The sequence below is a fragment of the Marmota monax genome, unplaced genomic scaffold (assembly GCF_021218885.2).
Source record: "Marmota monax isolate L192 unplaced genomic scaffold, Marmota_monax_Labrador192_F-V1.1 WCK01_AAM20220418_F8-fsc00263, whole genome shotgun sequence".
NCBI classification, from domain to species: domain Eukaryota; kingdom Metazoa; phylum Chordata; class Mammalia; order Rodentia; family Sciuridae; genus Marmota; species Marmota monax.
In genome coordinates this window covers 1,253,677-1,280,006 of record NW_026693408.1, presented here as the reverse complement: position 1 = coordinate 1,280,006, position 26,330 = coordinate 1,253,677, and positions in this window count along the sequence as shown.

Genomic DNA, 26,330 nt, shown 5'->3' with positions numbered 1-26,330 from the left:
TACAGGCTTGCTGGAGGATTGTGCAAAGGGGGAGGAGCCCAGCTAGGAGAACTTGGAGAGGGGATGGTCCAGGGGAATGTCTAAGGGCATGAAGCCCACCTGGGGGAGATGCAGAGGGAGGGGAACCCAGAGGAGAAGGAGCCCAACTGAGGGAAGGTCTGCAGTGGGAGGAGCCCAGCCAGGACTGGCACACCTGCCAATCATCACAGGCCAGGTCCGCTCCTGGGCTGTTTTGTGCGCAGACAACTCCCAGCCATACCAGCCACATCAATGCTGCCAGTTCCCATCAGAAAGCACAGGCAGAGGTGTGGGTGGCCGTGGACTTGTGTCCCACTTCTGAGGCTGCTGGGAGAGGAGATGCAGTGCACACAGACAAAGGCAATCTTGTGGCCAGGTCCAGAGCAGGCAAGCAGGGTTGCCCCCTCCGAGGCTGTAGAATGATCTAGGGGCAGGCTCGTTGGAAGGCGGAAGAATCCCATCATTATACTCACTTAACCCAGAGCCACGCACTTCCTCTCTAGGGACCAACTATATCCACAAGGGGTAAGGTGGTGATTAAAGTCACTCAGAAAAACCATCTTTATACTTCTGTCCCAGGACCACAAAAATGTCTCACCTTCCATTTACATAACTGAGGGAGACCTTCATCACAGTTCAAGGGAGATGTGCCCAGAGGAGCCTGGTGTGCCACCAAACAACCTGCAGCTTCAGAAGAGAACAAAACACATATTCTGTCCCTGCAGGGCACCTCTCTGGGAAGGCACTTTTGCCAAGGCAGGCAGGTGTTAAAGCATGTGACCTGGTAAGGGAGGGGAGCTGGGTTTTGAATGCCTTGGGTTGGTAGCTGTATAGAGCCGTGGCTAAAGCAGGAGAAGGGGGGTGGGCAGAACTCAGCCAGCCTGAGGTTTGGGTGTCACCCTGGGAGAATTTTTGTCAGGAATTCAGGAGAGGGATTGAGTATCCTAAATTTGACCACAGTTCTTCACAACATTCTAGACTGGGCATGATTATTTGGGAAAATATTCTCATCCACTTAGCAGGCTGGTGAGGAGCAATCAGAGGAGACTGGCAGAACCAGGGTGCAGACACTGGATGCTGGACCAGGATGTGGAACTTGAGATGGTCCCCAATAAAGTGTCCTTTGTAGTTTCCAGGAATGAGGCACACTCATTCCTTCATGCATGTTTAGTGTGCAAAAGGCCAGGACTATATAATGGACGAGGGTCATCCCAGAGGCTCAGTTTGAAATCCAGCTGGGCAAAGGCTCCACCTCCATGCCAGCTTAGACACTGTAGACACTGACTGTGAAGCTGCCAGGGCATAGCTAAGGCAGATCATGAGGCCACCAAAGGTGGGGCTGCTGCCAGAAGTCTAAGCTAGAAACAAAGACCCTATAGGTGCAGCCACTGGTAAAGAAAGAGACTTCGGGGGAGGAGGTGGAGAGAGGGGATAGCAGGCCCTGCAGCCTTCTTTCCAGTTAGTGACACCATGAAGTACCAGGGGCAGCATCATACAGACTACAATGGCCTCTGGGTCTTGTAGGGCTCTGTGGATTGTGTGCCCAACACAAAGCTAACCACAGATTTTTTTAAAAATCCCACTTGCCACGGTAACTTGCATTTCTTTATCTATTCAATGGTAGAAAGGTGGGTTTTTTTTTTTAATCACAAAAACACAGTGGTGGGCAAACTTGACAGAGGATGTTTCTGATTTCCATCTGAAAAAGTAACCACTAGTTCACAGCATGGCAGTTACTTTCTCAAATGGAAACCAGACTCCTAGCTCACAGCATGGTGTTGAGGATCAGTGGAGTAATAATAGATGTCCAATATTCAGCCCAGTGCCTGGCACCCAGGGTAAAACATCATGGTTAGGGGTATACACTCTTCAGATGCCATCCTAGTCCTCATATCAAGTACTTTTGTACCAACCCCATTACCTATCTATTCACCCAGAATCCTGGGCTCCCTCCAAAAGCTGGAACTGATTTCTTTCCATACATGTGAAAACCTGCCCATTGCTCCCAAGGTAAAAGACAACCTCTGTGGCTTGATATTTAGGGAACTGTGTCCAGCCTACCACAAGCATGATATGGCTTCTGTTCACTAAGCATAGAAGCTTTATACCTGTTATTCGGACCTCTGTGTCCCTGACAAGGCCACAGGGCTCTTGTGGACCCCGTAAAGAAGCAGGAGAATGGTAAGAGTCCAATTCAGACATAGTCCAATTCACTAACTCCCCATGTACCCTTGTACAGCAGTTACCTGCCTTCATCTCAGGTCCCTGCTGCAAAATGGGAGGTAATAGATGATAGTTTAAATAATGCCTCTGCAGCACAGGTGGGCTTCCCATTACTTCCCCTGCCCTTTTCATTGCTAGTTACCTCTCCCTAATTTCCTTTGACCAACAGGAAACTAGATGTAGGGCAGTCCCTTTGTCTTATGCAGGCCTTAGGAAGAAGTATTGCTCTTCTCAGGATGGGGTTGGTGGGAAGGTGAGTGGTCAGGAAGTATCACAGCCACTTATTCCCATGGTAGTAGCCGGGCTAAGGGTGAATCCAGTTGCAGAATCAAGAGAATCCCAGAAGACTGGAGCTGATTCTTTTTTCTTTTTAAGTATCTTTTTAGTTATTGATAGACCTTTATTTAGTTATATGTGGTGCTGAGAATCAAACCCAGTGCCTCACACGTGCCAGGCAAGTGCACTACCGCTAAGCCCCAGCCCCAGCCCTGGAGCTGATTCTTAGTAACATGATGTGAATGACTGGATCAAGCCATACCTTCAGCCAGTTATTTCTGGATTTGTCAGTAACATGAACCAATAAGTTTCAGCCAGTTGAAAGGGACACAACACCTGGGCGTGGGCATGGTAAGTATGCAATCAACTGCACCTAATCCATGAAGCTTGCCTTGGAGTCACCGGGTATGCCCACCCCGTTCCATCTGCTTCCTTGACTCCTCAACATAGTGAACACATTAAGCACCTTTGCTTACTCAGAACCTTGGTGTGGTGTGCCCAACACAGACTAGTACTCAAACATGTAAACTGAATTACTGGCCACTCCAAGGTGCAATTGATGTGGAATTGAAAAGTAGGCGAGCACACGGAGTTCAACCTGCATGCCAGTTCATACTGACCCCCTCACCATCTTGGAGAGTATAAAGTTGCTATGGGAGGGTTTTGAAGCAAAGAGAATATGGGGGGCATTTATTTGGAAAGAGACTTTTATGAATGCCCCCCTCAAAGGGGGCCATGTGGGGGCTGCCATCTCCTTCCCCTCTAGTCTAATACTTCCATGGGATCATATGGAGGCCTCAGACAGCTGTATAGCATTATAATTGTGCTATTTTATTATTGTTAATCTCCTACTGTGTCTAATTTACAAATTAAACTACCATAAGTATGTAAGTATGGTTTATAGAGAGTTTAATTTGGTATTATCCATGATTTCAAGCCTCCTCTAGAAGTCTTGGAACATATCCCCTGAGGATAAGGGGGACATCTGTATATGTGTTTGGTTTCTGCTGGCTATATTCAAATGTGCCTGTCTTCTGTACTCTAGGTTTTATAATATACATTTATTTTTTATAACTTAATAACCATGAGATGATAACTGATTATTGGTTGCCATTTCTTTAATGACTTTCAAAGTGAAACACTTCTTGCAACATTGATTTGCTGTTTTGGTTTACTTTTAAATAAACTCCTTTTTCAATTTCCTTGAACACTTAGTCCTAGAGAATTAAAGGGGTAACAAGCCCTTATGTTAATTTTCCCCATCATCTTTATGGAACTTGCTATTTCCCATCTGTGGCTGTGTTTTCTCTTGGTTGCGTCCCATTTCATTTACAAAACCACCTTTATTTTACTATTATTGGGACCCCCCTGCCACATGGCTGGATCAAAGCACAGGTTCTGAATCTGAGGCCAGCAGTCTGGGTTCAGAGCCGGGCAGCAGTTTGCTCCATGATTTCAGGCAAGATCCTTACCCCTCTTTGTGAGTTAAGAGCCTCACCCTTAAACTGGAAATAGTGACCGTCCCAGATTTATAATGGTTTGACTTACAATTTTTTTACTTTATGATAGTGCAGGAGTGATTTTTATGGACATGACAGATGACAACAGAATATTTCCCCCACTTGGATCTCATCTAATACTATGAATCCTAAATTTCAGGAAAAGAGGTAACAGACTCAAATGTGGGTGAAAATAACAAGTGAGAAAAATCACACTGTCCACACACTGTATCTTTCCATTTTTGTAAGGAACATAGATAGACTTGGATTTATAGAAAAGTTTGAAGATGAATGGCAACTATCACTCCAGACAAAGGCTGCTGTGGGTATAGACAATCCTGTGTTCACAGCTATGATTTTTAAGAGCAGTAAAGAGATTAACTTTTCAATGAAATCTGATTTTTTTAAAGTTAATGTCTATATTAGTAGATTTGTATCACTATAACAAAATGCCTGACACAGACTACTTAAAAAGTAAAGAGTTTATTTTGGCTCATGGTTCTGGAGGTTCAAGCCCAAGCTAAGGCTGTCCATTTTATTTGGGCCTCTGGTGAGAGCAGCACAGCATGGCAGGAGCACATGTCAGAGCAAATGCTCATATGTCAAGCTGGGAAGTAGAGTGGGTGGGGAGAAAAGACCAGGATCCCACAATCCCCTTCAAGTTGATACCTTCCAAAGACCTAAGGACCTCCCCCACCAGGCCCCACCTTTGTTGTTGTTGTTATTGTTGTTTTGGTCCTGGGGGATTGAACCCAGGGACACTTAACCACTGAGTCAGATCCCCAGACCTTTTTTTGTATTTTATTTAGAGATAGGGTCTCACTGAGTTGTTTATGGCCTCACTAAGTTGCTGAGGCTGGCTTTGAACTCACGATCCTCCTGCCTCAGTCTCTCAAGCGGCTGGGATTATAGGCGTGCCCCAGCTCAGGCCTCACCTCTGTTTTTTTTTTTTTAAGTTGTAGATGTTTTTATGTGGTGCCCAGGATCAAACTCAGTGTCTTACATATGCTAGGCAAGTCCTCTACCCACAACCCCAGCCCTGAGGTCCCACCTCTTAAAGGACCAAGGTTATCCTAAGGACCAAGCCTTTACAGATGGACTTTAGATGGACTATTCATTTTCAAGCCATAGAAATTCCTTAAGAAAAACAAACAAACATCATGTAGGGATTATCTAACTCTAGCCATGATGGTACAATGGCATTACCCTTCTGCCTTTAACAACTCTAAAAATGGACAAAATGCATAAAGCAGATGTAGGCGTTGGACAACAGCCAGCTCCAGACTGCAATCCCTGACAGCAGGAATCACAACAAGTGAGCACCAGGAGTCCTCTGACTCTTGACCCAGGACACTTTCCTGACCACAGCCCAGAAGGAGAAGACCCTGCGTACCTCACAGAGAGAGAGTACAAATGCTGAGTTGAGAAAGCAGAGATGAGAGTTTGTGATATAGAAGCACCTAAAACTTAAAGAGCTGGGTAACATAGACAAGGAAACTATGTAAAGGGAAATTACAGATTTGGGGCTGAGAGCTGAGCTCTACAAAGTACAGGAGACACTGAAAGACTCAGCAGAGAATAGCTGATGGTTGAAAGCCAGACCAAGACACAAATGGCTCAACTGCACTAGGAAGTGATTGACCCAACCAGAGAAAGGAGATATATTTGGGACATTCAGCTGAGACACTATCTATCCCACATCTCATGAATAAAAACCATGTCTTAAAAAAGTGATCCTCGTTGCACATGCCTGTAATTCCAGCGGCTTGGGAGGCTGAGGCAGGAGGATCATGAATTCAAAGCCAGCCTCGGCAAAAGCAAGGCACTAAGCAACTCAGTGAAACCCTGTCTCTAAATAAAATACAAAATAGGGCTGGGGATGTGGTTAAGTGATCAAGTGCCCCTGAGTTCAATCCCTTTACATTCCCCCCCCAAAAAAAGTTATTCTCAATTTTGGGGGATTGTGGTTTCACCCCTCCCCCAAAGGACATTTGCAAATGTCCTTTTTGACTGTCATCATGGGAAGTGCTACTGCCATCTAGTAGGTGAAGACCAGGGATGCTACTAAATATTCCACAGGGCACAAGACCATGCCCACAACCAAAGCATTCCAGCCCAAATACTCAATATATCAATAGTTTCAAGGTTGAGAAAGCTCACCCTACAGTAAGGGCTACTCTAGACCCCTGCAGCAGTTTGCCTCCCAAATGCCCCACTCAATGATGCTCACTTTCCACTACTGATACCTTATATACCCCCACATATTCACACCTTTATGTAGTACTCATAGAAAAGCCCAAACGACAGGAACAGAACCTCCTGGCTAACAGTGAGCACATGAGTAAGTCTGCAAGCATATTATATGGCTACAGTCACGCCTATTGTGACCACAGCTACAAATGACAGCTAAATTGCAATCTCCCAAGAGACAGACCCCTGAGGCAGCATCACTCTCAGATTCCTGATCTTCAAAATGGTATAATAATGAGTTGTTATTGTTGTTTTAAGGTATCAATGTTATTATACAGCAATAGATAAATGATACAATCCTGCCTTAATAAAACCTAAAACCAAGCCTAGATAGGATCACAGTGAGACATTAATAAATTCAATAGACTCTCTTTGAACAAAATTCTTTAAAGGAAGAAAACATAATCCAGATGCTCTCAAATGTATAATCCACAATGTCCAGCATATAGTAAAAAAATGTCTAGACATGCATACAAGTAAGAAATGTGACTCATAATGAGACAAAAAAAAAAAACAACAACAACAACAACAAAACAGCTGATAAAAAAAGATCCTGAGATGACCAGATGTTAGAATCAGTAGACAAAGCTTTTAAAAGTGATATTAGAAATATGTTTAAGAACTAAAAGAAAAATATTATCTTAGTTGGTAGAAAATCTCAGCAGAGAAATGGAAACAATGAGAAAGGGATGGAATTGTATTGAATAGTAAGAAAATATGAGAAATCAGTAATTTATCAGGTTGGTTTAAAAGCAAATTTAAGATGGCAGGTTACAGAGACAATGAGCTACTGATAAGTGGATGCTGATCTTAATGGGGGTGGGGCGGAGCATAGGAGGAATGGAGGAATTTTGGATAGGGCAAAGAGGAGGGAGGAGAAGGGAGGGAGTATGGGGGTAGGAAAGATGGTGGAATGAGATAGTCATCATTACCCTAGGTACATGTTTGAAGACATGAATGGTGTGACTCTACTTTGTGTACAACCAGAGAAATGAAAAACTGTGCTCCATATGTGTACTATGAATTGAAATGCATTCTGCTATCATGTATAAAAAATTAGAACAAATAAATTAATTAATTTTTAAAAAGAGAGATAATGAGCTAGAAATAGATTCATAAAAATTTTCTATTCAGATAAAAAGAGATTAAAAAACAATTTCTAAAACATGAATGGAATCTCAGTGACTTGTAAGACAATATTAAGCAGTTCAATGTAAGTGTAATTCAATTCTCAGAGAAAAGTTGAGAGAGAACTGGAGGGAAAAAATATATTGAAGAAATAATGATTCAAATTTTCCCAAATTCAATGCAAAACATCAATTGGCCAATGCAAGAAACTACATGTACTCCCAAGAAGGGTAAACACAACAAAAATCACAAGTAAGCACACTATATTCAAACTTTAAAATCAAAGATAAAGACAAAACTTTGAAAGTACCCAGACCAAAATGACAAATTAGATACAAAAGAACAATGATACAAATGATAGCTACCTCCTTTTTATATACAATGGCTACTAGATAACCACAGAGCAACATTAAAATGAAGGGGAAAACCAGGCACGGTGGCACACACCTGTAATCCCAGCAGCTCAGGGGGCTGAAGCAAGAAGATTGTGAGTTCAAAGCCAGCCTTAGCAATAGCTGGAGGCCAAGCAACTCAGTGAGACTCTGTTTCGAAATAAAATACAAAATAGGACTGGGGATGTGGTGAAGTGGCCCTGAGTTCAATCCCCAGTAGAAAAAAAAATGAAGGGAAAAAACTATAACCTAAGAGTTTTAGAAAAAATATTCTTCAAAAATGAAAATGAAAGACATTTCAGGTTATCATAAATTGAAAGAATTGGTTACCAGCAGAAGTTTACTACAAGAAATACTAAAGAGAATTTAGGCTGAAGAGGAATGATAACTGGATAGAAACATAGATCTACTGGAAGAAATGCCAAGAAATGAAAGAGATGAACATAAAAATTTAAAGCATTAGGTTTTTCACTGATTTTCTTAAAAGACAAATGTCCATTTAAAGTAATATCATTATAAGTTGGGGTTTATAAATCATATAATTAAAATTATGGCACAAGCACACAGGACCAGGAAGAAAATTAAGTTATACTGTTATTAGCATCTTATACATATTTGTAAAGATTGAATAAGAATGCATGAAATGAAACAGTATTAGTTATAAATAGACTGGGATAGGTTAAGAACCCATGCTGTAATTCCTCAAACAACTACTATACTAAAAAAAATAAACATGAAAAAGAGAATGGCTAAAATGCCAATAGAAGGGCTTTTTAAAAAGAACACAAAAAAATATTCACTTATATAAAAGAAGACTACAAAAGAAAAAGAGAAACACAAGCAGATGGCACAAATATGAGACAATAACTAGTTATTAGACTTAAAGTCAACTATATCAATAATTAATATAAATAAGCTGAATACTAATTAGGAAGCAGTGATTGTCAGAAGTTTTCTTTTTAAAAATCAATGTTCAACTATATGAATATGAAACATAATGACACAGATAGTTAAAAGTAAAAGGAAGGCCAGGTGCCTATAATCCCAGCAACCCAGGAGGCTGAGGCAGGAGGATCACAAGTTCAAGACCAGCCTCAGCAACTTAGTGAGGCCTTAAGCAACTTAGGGAGACCCTGTCTCAAAATAAAATATATAAAAAGGGCTGGGAATGTGGCTCAATGGTAAAGCATCCCTGGGTTCAATCCCTGATACAAAAATAATAATAATAATAATAATAATAATAGCCAAAGGATGAAAGAAGATATAACATGAGAGTGGTAAAAATAAGAAAGCTGGTATGATATATTAAAGTAAGGCAAAATAGACTTCAAAATAAAGAATATTTCTACAGATAAAGAGCGATGTGTTATTATGACAAAAGGGTTTAGTCACAAAAATCTAACTTCAGACCTAATAATTGAGCTTCAAAATTCATAAAGCAAAAATTGGCTAAAATAAAGAGAGAAATAGATGAGTCCACAATCACAACTGGAGATTTTAATACCTCTAACTCAGTAATTTATAGAACACAGAGACCAAAAAATAGGTAAGAACATAAAAAATTTGAACACTATAATAATTTTGACCTAACTAACATTTTTGGAACATCTCACTGTACAACTTCAAAATACACATAATTTTCAAGTGCACATGGAATGTTCACTAAAATAAACCCCATTCTGGGTCATAAAAACAGTCTTAATAAATTTCAGGTTTCAAATCTTAGCCAGGTGCAGTGGCACTCACTGTAATTTCAGTGACTCAGGAGGCTGAGACAGGAAGATCCCAAGTTCAAGACCAGCCTCAGCAACTTAGCAAGACCCTGTCTTAAAATAAAATAAAAAGGGCTGGGGGTGTTGCTCAGTGGTAGAGGATCTCTGGGTTCAATCCCCAGTACTCCCCGCCCACACACACACATTCTTACAGACTGTTTCTTAGCCCAAATAGAATTAATTAGTAACAATATGAAATCTAGAAAACCTCTCCAAAAATTTGGAATATAAACAACATACTTCTAAATAACTCAAATGACAAGGAAAAAAATAAGTCGGGGCGGGGGGAGGACATGTAGGGATGTAGCTCAGTGGTAGACCACTTGCCTAGAATGCACAAGGCCCTTGATTCCATCCCTAGCTCTGTCAGAAAAGAAAGAAATCAATAGGAAAGTTAGAAAATGTTTAGTCGAATTGTAATGAAAACAAAAAAATACCCAATTTTATGGAATGAATTAAAGCAATATCTGGAAAGAAATATATAACTCTAAATGTTCATAATAGAAAGAAAAGCAAAAATTAAAAATCAATGAATTTATACATTAGTCATCTAAAAAGGAAGAGTATACCAAACCCACAGTCAGAAGGAGGAAAGAAATAATGAAGAGCCCAAATCAATGAAATATAAAATAAGAAAACCAAAAGACAGCTCTTTGAAAAGATTAGTGAAATTGAAAAGAGCCTAGCAAGACTGATCAAAGAGCACAAGTTACAAAATGTCTTTTAAATTTTTATCTAATTTTTAACTGACAAATAAAGCCATATATATTTATGATGCACATTATATATGTATTTTATACATATGTATACACACATTCAAAATATCTGAAGTGGAAGAGAAGCATCACTATAAATCCTACAGATATTGATAAAATATCACAAAAAAATTTAGAACAATAAATTCAACAATTTAGATTAAATGGACAAATTACTTGAAACATACAATTTACCAGAAAAAAAAAAAAACACAAGAAAAAACAGAAAAAGTAAATAGCTTTACTTTGCAATACACAATTGCTTCAAAACTAATCCCCAAACTTAGTAAACTTAAAATATCAATTATTTGTTGTTGCTACATTAACTGACCTCAGCTGGGTGGCTCTCTTCCAAATGGTGTTGATTTGGATAACTCATTCTGCTCTTTTGGGTCTGCTGGCAGTTGGATCATTGCTGGAAGGTCAAAGAAGGCATTATTCACATGTCTGGTGCCTCAGTGCTCCCCCACATGATCCCTTGACATGAGCTTCTTTGCAGCATGGTGGTCTCAGAGTTAGTTATCAGACTTTTGACACAGTGACAGTCTTCAAGAGAGAAAGCAGAAGCTGATTCTAAAATTTATATGAAAATGCACAGGACTGAAAATTGCAAAAAACAATTTTGAAAAAAAAAATATAATAGAGTTGGAGGACTTCCAGTATCTAATTCTCAAGACTCACTAAAAAGCTATGACAATCCAAATGATAGTAGTTTATGGAAGAAAAAAATATAGAAACATAGATCAATGAGACAGAATAGCATCCAAGTATATATACGCAATTAATTTTCAGCAAAGGTGCCAAATCAATTCATTGGGGGAAATGTATTATTTTTCTGTTGCCACATAATAAGTTAGCATGAATTTAGCAGCTTAAAACAACACTGATTTATTATTTTACATATAATTATATGTTTCACATATTTCTATAGGTCAAAAGCCCTGGCATGATGTAACTGGCTTCTCTGTTTAGGGTCTTGAAGGCTAAAATCAAGCTTTCAGCCAGCCTGTGTTCTCACAAGGTACTTGGACTCCTCTCCCAAGAAATTTCCTCTTGGTTATAGGACTGAAGCCTGCTCAGTTCAAGACAACAAGAGAATCTCTTCCACTTTGAAAGAGATTTAACCTCTTTTAAAGTGAAGCCAATGGAAGAAAACTGTCCTTTTGATTAACCCCAAGTCAACTGATAAAAGACTTTAATTACATTTGCCATATAACATTGCATAATCACAGGAATGGTGGCCCTCGTATTCATTAATCCTACACACACTTGAGGGGAGGGGCATTATCCAGAGCATGTATAGGAGCGAGCTGGAATCTTAGGGACCTTATCAGTTTTCTGTGGCTACTGTAAAAAATTCCTACGAACTTTGTGGTTAAAATAATACAGATTTATTATCTTAGAGTTCTGTAGTTTAGATGTCTAAATGGGTCTAACCAGATCAAACTCAGTATCAATAGGACTGCCTTATTTCTTAGAGGCCATAAGGAGAATCTGTTTCCTTGCCCTTTCCAGCTTCTAAAGGCCACCTCCATTCCTTGGCTCATGGTCCCTTGCTCCATTTTCAAAGTCAGCAGCAGTAAGGCAAATTCTTAATATGTTACATCATGCTCACCTTTTCTTTTGCCTCCCTCCTCCACATTTAAGAACATTTGTGATTATATCAGACCTTCCCAGATATCCAGGATATTATTGCTGTTTTAAGGTCAGCCAGTCCATAACCTTAATTCTATCTGCTACCTTGATTCATTTTCATCATCTAATACGATGTTCCACATCCACAAGTGTTAGGAATGTGGACATCTTTGAAGAGCTATCACTCATTCTACCCCAGAGGACATCTTGAAATTCTTCCTACCACTGAAAAAGTAGTCTGTCCAACAAGTGGTGCTAGATCAACTGGATTTCTGTATGGTGGAAAATGAATTTCAATTCATAATTCACATCAAATTAATTAGATAGAAACATAAAAAGTTAAATTATAATAAGAATATATATATAAATGGCCAATAAGAACATTAAAAAATGCTCATCATCATTAGTCATCAGAAAAATGCAAAAGAAATCCATGAGATATTATTATCCACTAAGGTAGCTGTAATTAGAAAGAGGGAAGATGGAAAGAGGGAAGGAGGGAGGGAAAAAAAGGAGAGAGAGAGGAAAGGAAGGAAAGAGGTAGGGGAAGAAGGAAGGAAGGATAAATGGCAAGAGGGAGGAGAGGAGGAAATGAACAGAGGTTGTTGGAAAGTAATTGGTAGAGAAACTATAACCCTGATGCATTGCTGGTGGGAATGTAAAATGGTGGAACCACTGTGGAAAACACATGGTGGTTCCTCAGCTAAACATAGAGTTACCACATGACCCAGCAATCCCCCTCCTATCATGATTTTCTGTGGCTGTAACAGAGTACCTGTGACTTGGAAATTTATAAGGAAAAGGGTTATTTATGTAACAGTTCTGGAGGCTAGAAATCCAAGATCAGGTAACTTCATCTGTTCAACTTCAGGTAAGGACCACGTGCTACTTCAACTCATGGCAGAAAAGCAGAAGAGTAGGGAGGTCCATATGGAAGACAGCATGGATAGGAGAGAGAGAAGGAGAACAAGGGAGGTGCCAGATTTACTTTATAACAACCTGTTCTTCTGAGAACTAATCCTTTTCCACGAGAATTAATCTAGTCTCAAGAGAAAGACTAATCCATTTGTGAGGGCAGAGCCCACATGATCTAATTGCCTCTTAAATGCCCTACCTCCCAACACCCTTGCACTGGCTATCACATTTCAACAGGAATTTTGGTGGGGAAGAACCACATCCAAACCAGAGCAATATCAAAGAAAATTGAAAACATGTTTACGTGAAAATTCATACATGAATTTAAAAAAAAAAAAAGCATTATCCCCAATAGCCAAAAAAGTAGAAATAATTCACATGTCATCAACTAATGAATGGGTGAACTGTACACTGCATATTCACGCAATGGAATTTCACTCTGTCATAAAGAGGAATTAAGTACTTTCACACACTACAACATGAAAAGGTAATTTCAAAGATGAAATACCTAAAATTAGAGTAAAATAGTGAAATAGTTGTATAGCATAATGAATATATGAAAAACTTCTGACCTGTACACTTCTAAATGGTGGATGTTAGGTTATGTAAATTATGTCTCAGTAAAAAAATTAAATTGGAAAAAGTCATGTGCTTATGGATTATGTCAGTATTTAGCAGTACCTCTCTCACGGTGAAAAGACAATTTCAAAGATAAAATGCCTAAAATATTGTTACCAGTCAGCATTTGAAGTAGATTTTGATGAGGAGGAACATAACTTTGTACCCTAATTAAGTGAAAAATGTTATGCCCCAGAAAATAAAATCTCATTTTTCTCATCAGTAGATCCATACTACAAAAAAAATTCTACTGAATTATTGTTATATAAAAATACACATTTAGAAGCAAAGTTCCTCCATTGGGGCTGATTAGAACAGGGAAAGTAATTTTGTTCATTCTTGACTTAAATGTTAACTGAGCACCCACTTGGTGCCAGGGAATGTGGATGATCCTGAGTACAGAACCGACTGAAGAAGATATGGGAGATGAGTTAGAGGTCACCTTGGAAACAAGGTGGGAGAGAATGATGAGTTGGGACAGGGGATCAGAGTGGGCAGGAGGAGAAAGCATGGATTTTAGATTCCTCTGGAAGTAAAACAAACAGGATTGGAGATTGTTTGGACAAGGGCAGTCAGTGGTCAGAAGATATATCAGCATCACTCCCTCTGTGACAAGGTCAAGGGAAAGAGCCAGCATCTCCAAATCAATATCTCATTGCTTGGGCACCAAGAAGCCCAAAACACGTTGGAATTCTTTTTCCTATCCCAGTCATCAACACTCAGAATTCCTCTATTCTGTGGTCTATTGGAAGTTCTGATACAGATAATTGGAATTAGTAGCGGATACCCCCTGAAAAGCTTCAACCCAGTCTGCTTTGGACTATGCCCATGCAAAGCCCCCATCCAGTTCAAGAGGTAGTTGATGCAGGTCTTTTCCAAAGTCCTAGATGGAACAACAGGAGGATTTGTTTACATCGTGAAGCCTCCCTGGCTTGGGGTAAGATTGGTCAGTGGCCCCAGGAGGAGACGAGTCTTATGGTTGCAATTTTCCTGCAAGTCCTGGGCAAGAGGCCTGCTGGAGTTAGCCAGGAGCATGAACTGGAGCTTCAGAACTCCTGTTTAGGGAGGGGACTAAGAAGCACCAAAGGAACCAGTCCCTGCTGACCACAGCTGGACTGGCTGCACCAAGCTCTTCCATTACTGGCTCATTTCTTCCCCTTAAGCCCAATGGGAATGGTTCTCTGAGAATAAACTGACATGGGCCTCACATCCTTCCATTCAAGGACTCTACCTGTAGGACCCACCTCCTTGAGCAAAGGGCCAGCCAAAGTCCTAGTCAGGCTCTGTCAGGATTCCCAGTGGCCACTGTCTATATTCCCACCCAAGATCTACAGACCCAATGCCTTAGAACTTTCCCCCTTGTACTGAGAATCTAGTGGCCCCCTCCTGGCCACCTTCCATCACCATCTCTCTTTCCCAATCAAAAGTTGTGGAGACCCAGGACAGTGGCACCTCCTCTGAGAGAGCATTTTGTCCCCAAGACTCCGTATAGATTCATGAAACATAAGAGTCAGTTGTGTGGCCCCCTTTCCATGAAATGCCTTGTCTGGGGGACTCCAATATTAGACCCAAAACGCTCCTCTGGGAATTTGAAGACACACATGCACATTCTCTGCTAATTCTCCTGTTCCTTAGTGGTTTTCACAGCTCGTTAAAACCACCAGGACTGGCCTGGCCTCCCTAATGAGCCCAGTGCTTCCTCCGCCGGGGAAGTGTTCTGGCCCTAATGAGTTTTCCTCGGCCACAAATGCACACACTGTGCATTAAGAGTGGGGAATTAGCCTTGACTCTTCCAGCTGAACCCAGGGCATGCCACCTGTGGCAGGGGTAGGGGAGGTGTTGAGTGGGACAGGATAGTGAGGTGATTGAGAGCAGGTAGGGTGTGACCTTCCCCATATGGGCAGCATCCTCTCGGACTTACTTTGTGAGTCCCACCAACACAAAGGGCTCCTGCTCCAAGCCTGGCTCCCACCTCAGGACTATTAGATCAGAAGTGCCAGCCAGCCCTAGAGTAGCAAGAGGAAGCACAAAGGTGGAAAAACCTTAGGTTATCTTCAGGGGACACTGACAGCAGGTAGGATAGGGATTTCAGGATATGCCACACCTGCTCCCCCTTGGGGGCAGTGACAGGGCTGGGGAACCCACTTTGAGAGCCATACAACAAGCCAGGCACAGTGGAACACACCTGTTGTCCCAGATACTTGGGAGGCTGAGACAGGGGGATCACTTGAGCCCAGAGGTTTGAGGCCAGCCTGGGCAACTTAGTGAGACCCGTTCTCTAAAAAATGTAAGAGAATAACACTCAAGACTTATAAGCAGAGGTGCTGGCACCTGCCAAGAGCCCTGTTGCTTCGGGACCTAGGAAAGATGAACAGCCAGGTCCAGCCTCCCCCCTCTGGTGATAGCAGGCAGTGGCCAAGTGTTGCTCCTCCAGCCCAGGTGTCATTACCTGGCAACATCCAGCCAGACACCACAGGAAGCTGCCAGCCTCAGCCTTCTTCCTGGGCCCCACTGTGTCCACCTCATCCTACGCTGGGAAAGCTGGGGTATGGTCCCCAGGTACATTTGTAGGGTGAGTCTGGGGCCACACTGTTAGCTGGCGTCTCTGTCCAGGTGTGTGGGGGATTCTCACAGGCTTCACCCTGGTGGGGCCACACCGCAGCTGTGGTGCCACCTGCCACCTGTAGGTCTTCCCAGTTAGTAACCCCCCCGGCCACACACCCTGCCCTTCTCAGGCCAGCCTGAAAGCCAGCACCCACTCACCCACTCCCTGGTCCCTGAGGTTGGTTCTGGAACCCTGTTCTGGAAAGCTGTGTTCCCTGAGAGAGTTAAACCCAGAGTCGGGCACAAGGACACTGTGTGCATGTCTCTTACAGAGCAAACAGCTCTTCCCTCTCAGGCCTCTTGCCAGCCTTTGATTCATGCAACTTAGAAAATAAGACATATTTTCATGTCATTTGCCACATTTATTAAGGAGAAATGTGTTTAATTGACTGGCTCAGAACCTGCCCTCTCGTCAACCAGGCAGCGACTCAGCCTTCAAATTCTTCTCAATCTTTCCTGGGTCTGGGTCAAAAACTCTGAACCCATCAAACAAAAAATGAAACCAGGACTGACTGAGCGCTTTCTTGTAGAGCTTTTATTTTATTTTAGTTTAGTTTAGTTTTACCCCAGTCTTGCTTCAGAGCCCTTCCCCCTACCATCTTGTTTCCATAATCCTGAGGCTCAGGCAATTAGAATAAAATATCCTTATAGTCTCTAGATGTTTACTAGACCAGCTGGTAATGAGCTAGGCAGGATCGTTTCTATTACATAAAGGAAAAGAACAAAGAATTAGGAATATGGAAGACATTCAAATGTCTTAATTAGTGCTTCCATCTGTAAAGAAGTTTCTTCATCACTGGGAGCCACTCCCAGAGGCCTATCCTGGGAAGGCCAGGGTTCCCAAAGCTCCACCTTAGACAGCAGCAGTGACATTAAAGCCCAACTTTGGTTCCCAGATGGTCAGGCTACATAGATGCAGGTCCATCCATGGGAATCCTGGGACCCTGAAGCAGAAAGGGGTGACAAGGTCCAGGGCTGGGTCTGAGCTCCACAAAGCCTCTGGGGAGGGAAAGAGGACAGGCGAGGCCTATGAGCGGATGTGGGCAATGACGAGGCAGGAGCTGTGGGCAGAAGTAGAGACAGGAGCCTGGGCTCCAGACAGCTCTCATGGTGGGGTAAGTGTTGGCCGCACCCCTGGTCACACCAATGGCAGACGCTGGGCCTGGCTAGGGAAGTTCCTCCTGCTCCAGGCCTCTTCCTCCCCCTTCCTGTAGGCCTGTTTAGATTCCCTCATCGGCTCTGATGAAGCCTGAGCACCAGAGAACCCAAAGAACAAGGGTAACCCAGAGACTGCCCTTTACCTCAGGGCCACACCCTGGACCCCACCAGGCTGCCCCAGACTCCGGGCAGCAGGGCTGGGCTTCTGGTTAGGGGGAGGGCATGATGGAGGCAGTGCCAAACAGAGCTCCAGAGTTAAGGAGTCAGGCTGAGTGTATGTCTTAGCCCTGTCCCACCCTGTCTGGCCACGCGTGTCTCCCTCACCTCAGACAGCTTCATAACAAGCACAGCTGAGCCCAGTCTGTGCATCCAAGAAGCACTCTGCTGCATTTTTGGTCTTGCTGAGGCCTTACCACAATCCTGTGGGGACGGAACTGTTATTAGCCCTCGTTTACAGACAACTTTAAGGCACAGGGAAGAGCAGCTATCTCAGCAGCCAGTGGGCAGTAGAGTCAGGTTGGAACCCTCATCTCCCTGAGTCCAAGAGGTTCTGAGCCCTGAAGCATGTCACACACACCCTGTGCTGTTGCCTTCAGTCAGCAATGGTCCTCATCCAGGCTTGGCCCAGGCACCCTGGCCTTTGGGGCAATGCCTTGAACCCACATCCATACTCCCCTCCTCTCTCCTCCCACAATTCCCTGCCTCACTGCCCCTAAGCCCCAGCCTCCATCATGGGCCTAAATCAAAGCACATGGTCTGTAAATACTGGCTGAACGCAGCTGAATGAAAGTTGGAAACTTAACAACAGATGACTCTCAAAAGCAAAGGAATGAGAGGGGAAGAGAGTCAAATTGACATGAATAGCCTTTGACTTCCAGTGTGTCTAATTTAACAGTTCAAGAAGTTTCAACTCTGGAAAAATAATTCTTTCCTATAAAGCATCCTGATCTAGTGTTGGACAGAGTCCTCTGAACGGGGTTCAGCCAGTTCTCTGCTTTTATGGTTCTTAAGTCTTCAATCTTTGAAAGAAAATGTCAAATATATTGAACCCTTGGAGTCACTCGCCACTCAAATTTCCAGAAGACCTGAGCTTGAAATCTCCTAATTTCTACTGGACTCAATAAACTTGTGGAGCATCCACAGTAAGAATTAGTGCCCTCGCCCTGAGAGAAGAATGAAAAATTAAGTATTTCCGATGAGTTGTGGTAAATAACTTTGCTGAGAGTATGTCTAAATTGCTATATACCTCCTGTTGAGCCCTGGGGAAAAGATAATTAACTCAAGGCTGGGGGTCGGGTGGGAGAGTGAAGGAGAGGAGGTGTTCTACAGAGAAGGCGGCATTAGACATGATCTTGAAGGAGAATTTGTTAATTCCAAAAGGACAGGATATTCCACACAGAGGGAACAGCGTGAACAAGAGACAAATGACATGAAATTATTGTATTTCTCTCATCTGCTTTTTATTATTTTTCTTTTCTCTTTTACTTATCAGACTGACACTTTTTCCTCCTTGTTGCAATTATTAATTTATGGAATGATTGGATCATTGGCTCCACAGATATTTTTACAGATGATCCTGTGGAAGGCACCAAGGAACCAGAACCCAGCACCTGCCCCTAAATTCAACACAAAGAGATGGCAGAGGGAGACTGAGGACAGCCGAGGAAGGGGAAAAATCGGGTGCTATACTTGGAATAGAATTTAAGTGTGTCCCCCCAATGGCCCATTGTTGGAAGCTTGGTCCCCAATGTGGCAGTGTTAAGGTGGTAGATCCTTTAAAGGTAGGGTCTAACGAAAGGGATTTAAGTCACAGAGTTGGGGGAAGCATCAACCTTAAAAGGGATTAATATAGGTATCATGGGGATGGATTAGTTCCTGAGAACATAAGCTATTATAAGGGATCCCAATATCTCCCCCAAATCCTCCTTCTCTATATAGCCAATTCCCTGTTTGTGTCTTTGCCATGTATGATGCAGCCAGGGGGCTCTTACCAGGATGCCTGCACCATACTGCTTGAGCCCTCCAGCATCCAGAATCATGAACCAAATAAACCTTTTTATAAGTTTTCCAGCCTTGGGCATTTTGCTATAGCAACTCAAAGCTGACTAAGGCAGGGAGGGGAAAGGCCTTGAATACAAAGTCACCAGTGGAAGAAAATGGGGATGGGGGAATAAACACATTCCTAAACTCACTCACACTTACATACTCATGCCTCACAGACACAACCACACATATACTCACACACATTTGTTATGCTTCTGCTGTACCCCTTAGAAATAAGGTAACCCAACATGATGGGAGTATATTCCATTAAAAACTGCCGGATCAGCTCTGCTTCTTCTCTTGGTCCTGCAGGCCTGGAATGGTCCCAGCTCTGTTGTCACCAACCCCTAAGTATCTCCTGCCCCCTGGTTCCCTTCTCTTGCCCATGATAGTCTGGGCCATGCCTTCATTCATTTCCCTTCATTTGTCCCATCGTCCCATCCAAGTGCACCCCTGTGTCCTGCCAGGATCTTTATTTTTTAATTTATGTATGTATGTATGTATTTTTGCAGTACTGGGGATGGAACCCAGAGCCTCATGCTAGGCAAGTTCTCTGCCCCTGAGCTACATCCCCAGTCCTTTATTAAATTTTAGTTTGAGACAGATCTTATTCAAGTTGCTGAGGCTGGCCTTGAATGTGCAATCCTCCTGCCTCAGCCTCCTAAGTACCTGGGATTAGTGGTGTGCATCACCATACCTGGCCCTGCCAGGATCTTAACTCCTCCAAATAGGTTCTAGGTGGGGGCCTAAAGGGTCAGAGGTTTTGAAAGTCACAGAGATAACAGAAGAAAAGTTATGCTACATGGTTTGGTGCCTTTCTGATCCTCCTTGGGTTCTGGCCAGCCAAGCTTGGGTGTAGGTCCCCTTCTATCCTCTTCCTAGACTCTTGACCTCTACCATGGGCCAAGACTGACTACCGGGTCATCTTTCTCTGGAGAGTCAAGGATTGAGGCATCTAACATGAGCATCAGAAAGCAAGCAGAAGGCTAGATCTTGGTGCAAAGAAAGATTAAGCAAGTGGGCCAGGCAGGAGTAAGAGTTCATAATTCCTTTTTCCTGTACCTACCCCAGAGGAGTGAGCCTGAGAGTCCTCTGAACAAGATGGCTGGTCTAGGCCAGAGCCTCCTTTCCCTCTCCTTCTTTTCTGGCTGAAGTATCTTCAACTTGGTTGACCCAAGTGCCAGGGGAAGGACACATGAAGCAGACAGGCCCAGCAGCCTGAGCTAGGCTCTGGCTGAAGCTCTCTGGTTCCAGCCTTTGCCAGGATAGAAGCCCCAGTCAAGCTGGCATGAGCAGCCCAGAGTTCTCCCCTGTGTGGCCCAAGGCAAAGTTAGAGACCACAGCTGGCCCTGTCAGGAGATTCAGGAGAAGGGAGCCAGATCTGGACCCCAGCCCAGGGCCCAGTGCTTGGCTGGGGCCTGGCCCTGAGGTCACTACCAAGGTTAGGGCCAACAGCTGAAGAAGTGACAGCATCACACTTCCAGGTGGCCCAAGCCGGGTCAGGGTTTCTGGGGCCCAGAAGAAGCTGGCCCCAACCCTGCTTGAAGAAGTGAAGTCGTTTCAATTGCAATGGAAAAAAACAACACCCAAGGAAGAGAACACTCCGCCAGGTCTGTGATAACCAGCCTGTCCTCTGGGCTGGCCAGCTCCCAGCAATTAGAAGCTCGGGCAGAGCAGTCTGGGACTCCATTCCCATCGCCACTTTATCCTCCCTCCCAGGATGCTGGCAACCTGACAGCCTTCCAACAGGGCCCTGTCCCAGAGTCTGGGACAAACAAGTATTGGTGAGAGAACCAGCAGGAACCTGGCATCCAGTCTGACCACTTCTCCTTGGTTCCTGGAGACCTTCCCAAGTGATCTCTGCCCCAAGACTCAGTCCCCTCATCTGTAAAATGGGGACATTCCTCAACAAGGCTGATGGAAGTAAAAAATGCAAATGGAAGTACAAGGAGATATGATTCCCACATGCTAGTACGTGTGAGCACCTTTAATCCAAAATAATCCAAAATCTGAAATGCTTCAAAATCTGTATGACATCAAAAATAGAAAATCCCATACCTAACCTTAGGTGAAGGGTCACAATTAAAATTCAAGTGCACAAAAATATTGTATAAGACTACCTTTGGTTGTGTGCAAAAGGTATATATGCAACAGAAATAAATTTTGAGTCTAGACTTGGGTCCATCCCCAAGATATCTCATGTTTATGCAAATATTCCAAAATTTAAAAAAAAAAAATGAAATTCAAAACACTTCCAGTCCCAATTATTTCAGATAAGGAGTATTTAACCTGTATTAGAATATGTTGCAACCCCCAAAGCAATTTGTAGGTACAGCTCTGTGGCCTTAACCCAAGTATTACTGGGACCTTGAAAACCAAGAACCCTCACCACCTGGTGTGGACAGGTGGGTGGGCTTTAGGAGATCAGACAGGCTCAGACCCATGAAAAATGTCATCCTGGACTCCAGGAGCAGAGTCACAGGACCCAGCCACCTCCTGGAAACCAAATCCCAGCAAAAGTCTTGGCCTTAACTTGAGAGGAAATGGCTCCGTGACCCAAACTGCACTTAAACTGTGGCTTAAAGCCCATTTACGGAGTCAGGAGGATTAAATAAATCCAATTTAAAACTCAAGTTAGAGGAAACAGCAGGAGAACACAGGATGGTAGAAGTCAGCTCTTCCAGCCTCTTGCAAGCTGCACTGTGGAGGCTCCAATGGGAAGAGGCCCTCTGGGCCTCCCTCCCTGCCACTCATGTGGCCCCTTCCTAGCAGCGGCTCCCCCTCACACACTCCACTCCAGCCTCTGAGCCTCTCCACCTCTGGGCCTGCATTTCTTGTTTGTTTGTTTCTTAGTGGTTCTGAGGATAGAATCCAGAGCCTCCTTGGCACTTCAGGCAAGTACTCTACCACTGAGCCACGTCCCAGTTCCCAGGCCCACCTTAGAAGTCCCTCTGCCCATAATGTCTTCTCTTCCCTGATGACCCACCGACCATGTGCCTCCCTCACCCACTTCCTCCCCTATCTGTTCTTCCCGTATTACTTTCTTCAGCACAGTTGGGAGACCTACAACTCCTCACTTGTCTATCATGTGTTGGGTGTTAGAAGGAAGGAGTTGAGTCACACTCCTCAGGTGGGCCTCCACCCCATCACAGCTCGGCCTTGTTCTGTTGATTTCCTGTCCCCTTTTCCCCCAACTCCAGCCACAGACAACATTCAGATATCTTTGCTGTGTGTCCTTGCACTTGGGGTGCCCATGTGAAATGGGGAGCATACTTCTGGAGTGTCTCTTGCTCCCTTGCCTTGTGGAATAACTCACCTCTGTTTTTGAGATCTTGATTCAGTCCTGAGTGAAGACCCAGCCCCATTTCAGTATGTCTCTGCAATCTGCAGCTTCACACTATGGCAGAGCTCAGGGGGTTCCCCAGTAACCACCCCACAAAGGATGCCCCCCAAAAAATTCAGGGACAAAGCAAATAAGGAGTAGCAGTGTTGGCATTGCAGGGACAGTGGCCGTGCTCTATCCTACTAGCAGTGTGCCCATCCTTGCCTCCTATCAGATCCTCCAGGGTTTCGGCTCCCATGTGTCTACCACTTGGTTTTTAAATGTTGGTCTTTGTGTGGGACAGACAGTATCTGCATTCCCTGCTGGACAGTAATGCCCTGAGGGCAGATTCCTGTCCATCTGTTGATCTACCACAACAGTATTCCCAGCAGGACCATAGCACCTGAGACAGGCCCACACACTGTCCTCCTCCCTGGCGGTACTCACGCCCAGCAAGGTCAGCAGCACACCTTCCTGCTGGCCCAGCAACCCTCCAGCACCCACTGCTGGGGCTCCTGGCCTCTCTGACCTCAGAGGCAGGGGTTGGACTCCCATTCTGGCCCTGTCAATCAATTCTACAGTCCCTTTCCTGGACTTCTTAGTGGTACAAGAAGTGTCCGAATTTCTGGACAAATTTAGAAGAAAAGTCCAAATAAATAAAGGGCCCTGGGTTATGATCACATCTATTGGCAATTTTCTACATGGCACCCGGGCAGGAGGCTGAACCTTGGGCTCAGGTCTGGAGGACTGAGGCAGGAGGGTTGGGAGGATAACAAGCTCTAGCCCACATTTAGACACACACACTAACCCAAACTGTTCCCATACAAACTGTTCCCACCTACATTTCCCCACTCCTAACCCAGATGGGTCAGGTGTCACAATGGACCAGGTGAGAGCTGTAAGATATCTCAGTGAGCTAGACGAGGTAAAAAGATGGATCACATGAATAGGAATGAGGAAGAGAGTGGGGAATGAGAATGAGGGAGAACAGGGAGAAGGGAAGCCGAGGGACACGAACAGGCAAAAGCGATATCGCTGTGCAGATAGATTTCAAGTTCCAGAGGCCACTGTACAAGGGATACACCCGCAACCAAATAGGGGTGCCCCTCACACAGCCCACAGTGTAGGCTGCGGGGCCCAGTGGCAGCCCAGGCATGGAGACACCTTGAGAGCCAGGCTAAGGTGCCTGGCCCTCCACCTGTTAGACAAGGAGGTAACTTTGGGCCAATTTGAGCTATAAGAGACCTGGCCCCATGGTGGACATTATCAGTGTAATGAGAGTTCCTTCTAATCCTCATGCCAACTCCATGAGGACAACATGTTATTGTCCCAGTTTACAGATGAGGAAACGGAGGCACAGAGGCTAAGCACATTACCCAATGACCCACAGTTACTGAGTGATGGAACCAGGACTTTCCCACTGCCCCCAGGCCTCTGAACCCAGAGCCTGAGCTAAGATTATCAAGGAAAGTGTGTCAAAATAAGAGAGAGGCCCCTGCGTGAAGGGACTTGTGGATCCAAGGTGTCCCTATGAGAGAAGAAGACAAGGGATCCCTATAAGAGAGGAAAGAGAGAACGTGATACCTGGAAGTCAAGAGGAGACTTCAGGGGTCCTGAGTGAACAGCCTGGGGGCAGCAGGACCCATTGTGGTGGAGGACTTACCAACAGAAGCCACTATAAGAAGTTGCCAGCATTATTTCTCTCTGAAAATATGTACTGTCCTCCTCCTGTGAGGACTTGGCAGTGGGTTCAGGGTTGTTGACATTACTGTACTTACATAACCTTGAGTCCCTGGGTCTCCCTGTGATGATGTCCCTAAGAGGGTTTGGGCTAGAACTTTGGCCCCCAATTCTCATTGGACACTGGAGGCCAACCTGTTGGTACTAGCAACTGCATGTCTTTCTAAAAGCATACATTAGTCCATTTTCTATTGTTATAATGAAATACCTGAGTCAGGCTAACTTTATAAAGAAAAGAGTTTATTTAGTTCATAGTTCTGGAGTTTCAAAGTCTAAGATGTGGTGGCCTCATAGGTGTAGCCTCTAGTGAGGGCCTAATGGCTGATGGTATCACAATGGCAGGAGTACATGGAAAGAAGAGATCACATATCAAAATGGAGAACCAGGAAAAAATGGCTCCCACAATCCCTTCCAGGAGCACCCCCAGTGACCTAAAGACCTCCCACTAGATCCAGCTCTCAAAGGTTTCATGCCACCTTTCAACACCACCTCACTGGGGACCAGACTTTCAACACATGTAGCTTTGAGTGACCCACACACAAAACACAGCCTCTCAACTCCTTTGCTGTGCTGAGCAAAGAGAATCTGGGAGTAAAGAGAACCAGATTCTCAAGAGAAAATTGAGGGACATGTCCAGTTCAACTCCTAAGGGTCCTCAATATAGAGACTCAGTCAAGTGTCATGTCAGGGCATGCCACTTCAATATTTAAAGCCCTCTATGGAAAGGCAAATAAACCCACAAGGATATACCATCTCACACCATATAAATTGGTTAAAATTTAAAAGTCTAACCACACCAAGTGTTGGCAAGGACATGGAAGCACAGGAGTTCTGTATTACTAGGGAAAGGATGAATTGTGACAAGCACTCTGGAAAACTGCTGAGAATTTTCTAAATAATTAAATATACACCTATTCTGTGAATGCTCATTTCTACTCTTAGCTAGCAACCCAGGACAAATGAAAACATTTCCACAAAAAGACATGTATAAGAACATCTGATGCAGCTTTATTTGTAATGACACAAAACTAGAATCAATTCAACTGTCCATCAATAGCATAAATGATAAGATCATAAAATATTTCATAAAGTGAAACACTACTCAGCAATAGAAATAACAACATGGATGGATTTTAAAACCATTTTGCTGAATTAAGAAAGCCAGATACAATAGAGAGCAGAGTTCTGGAACAGTCAAAACTAATCTATAGAGATAAAGCAGATCAGCTGTTGCCTGGGGCCAGAGGCTGGGGGCTGGGAGGGGAAGCATTGACTGAGAGAGGCAGAGGGAAATTTAGGGATGATAGAAGTGTTCTGTCTTGATAGGACTTGTAGTCACGTGACTCTACATGTGTGTCTAAATTCACCAGCCTGTGTACTTTTTTAAATGGTATCTTTTATTGTATGTCAATTACATCTTGACAGAGTCAATTTTTTAGATAAGCTATCTGATGCTTTGCATCATAACTAAAATCTCAAGCCCTCTGTTATGGTTTAGATGTGGTGTTCCCCAAAAGCTCACATGTGAGATGATGCAAGAAGGTTCAAAGGAGAAGTAATTGGGTTGTTGAGAGTCTTAACCCAATCAGTGATTTAATCCCTGATAGGGATTAACTGAGTGCTAACTAAAGTGGTGGGGTTTGGCTGACGAAGGTGGGAATTAGTGTGTATATTTTGTATCTGGAGAATGGACTTTCTCTCTGTTTCTTGATCGCCATCATATGAGCTGCTTCCCTCTGCCACACACTCCGCCATGATGCTCAGCCTCACCTCGAGCCCTGAGAAATGGAGCCGGCCTTCTATGGACTGAGACCCCTGAACCCGTGATCCCTCAAATAAGCTTTTCCTCCTCTACAGTTGTTCTGGTCAGATCCTTAGTCACAGGAGCAAAAAATCTGACTAAATCACCCTCCAATCTCCTGCCCGCTCCCTTGCACCCTACTCCCCTGCGTAACTTTCCGACCTCAGGACTCCTTTGCCTT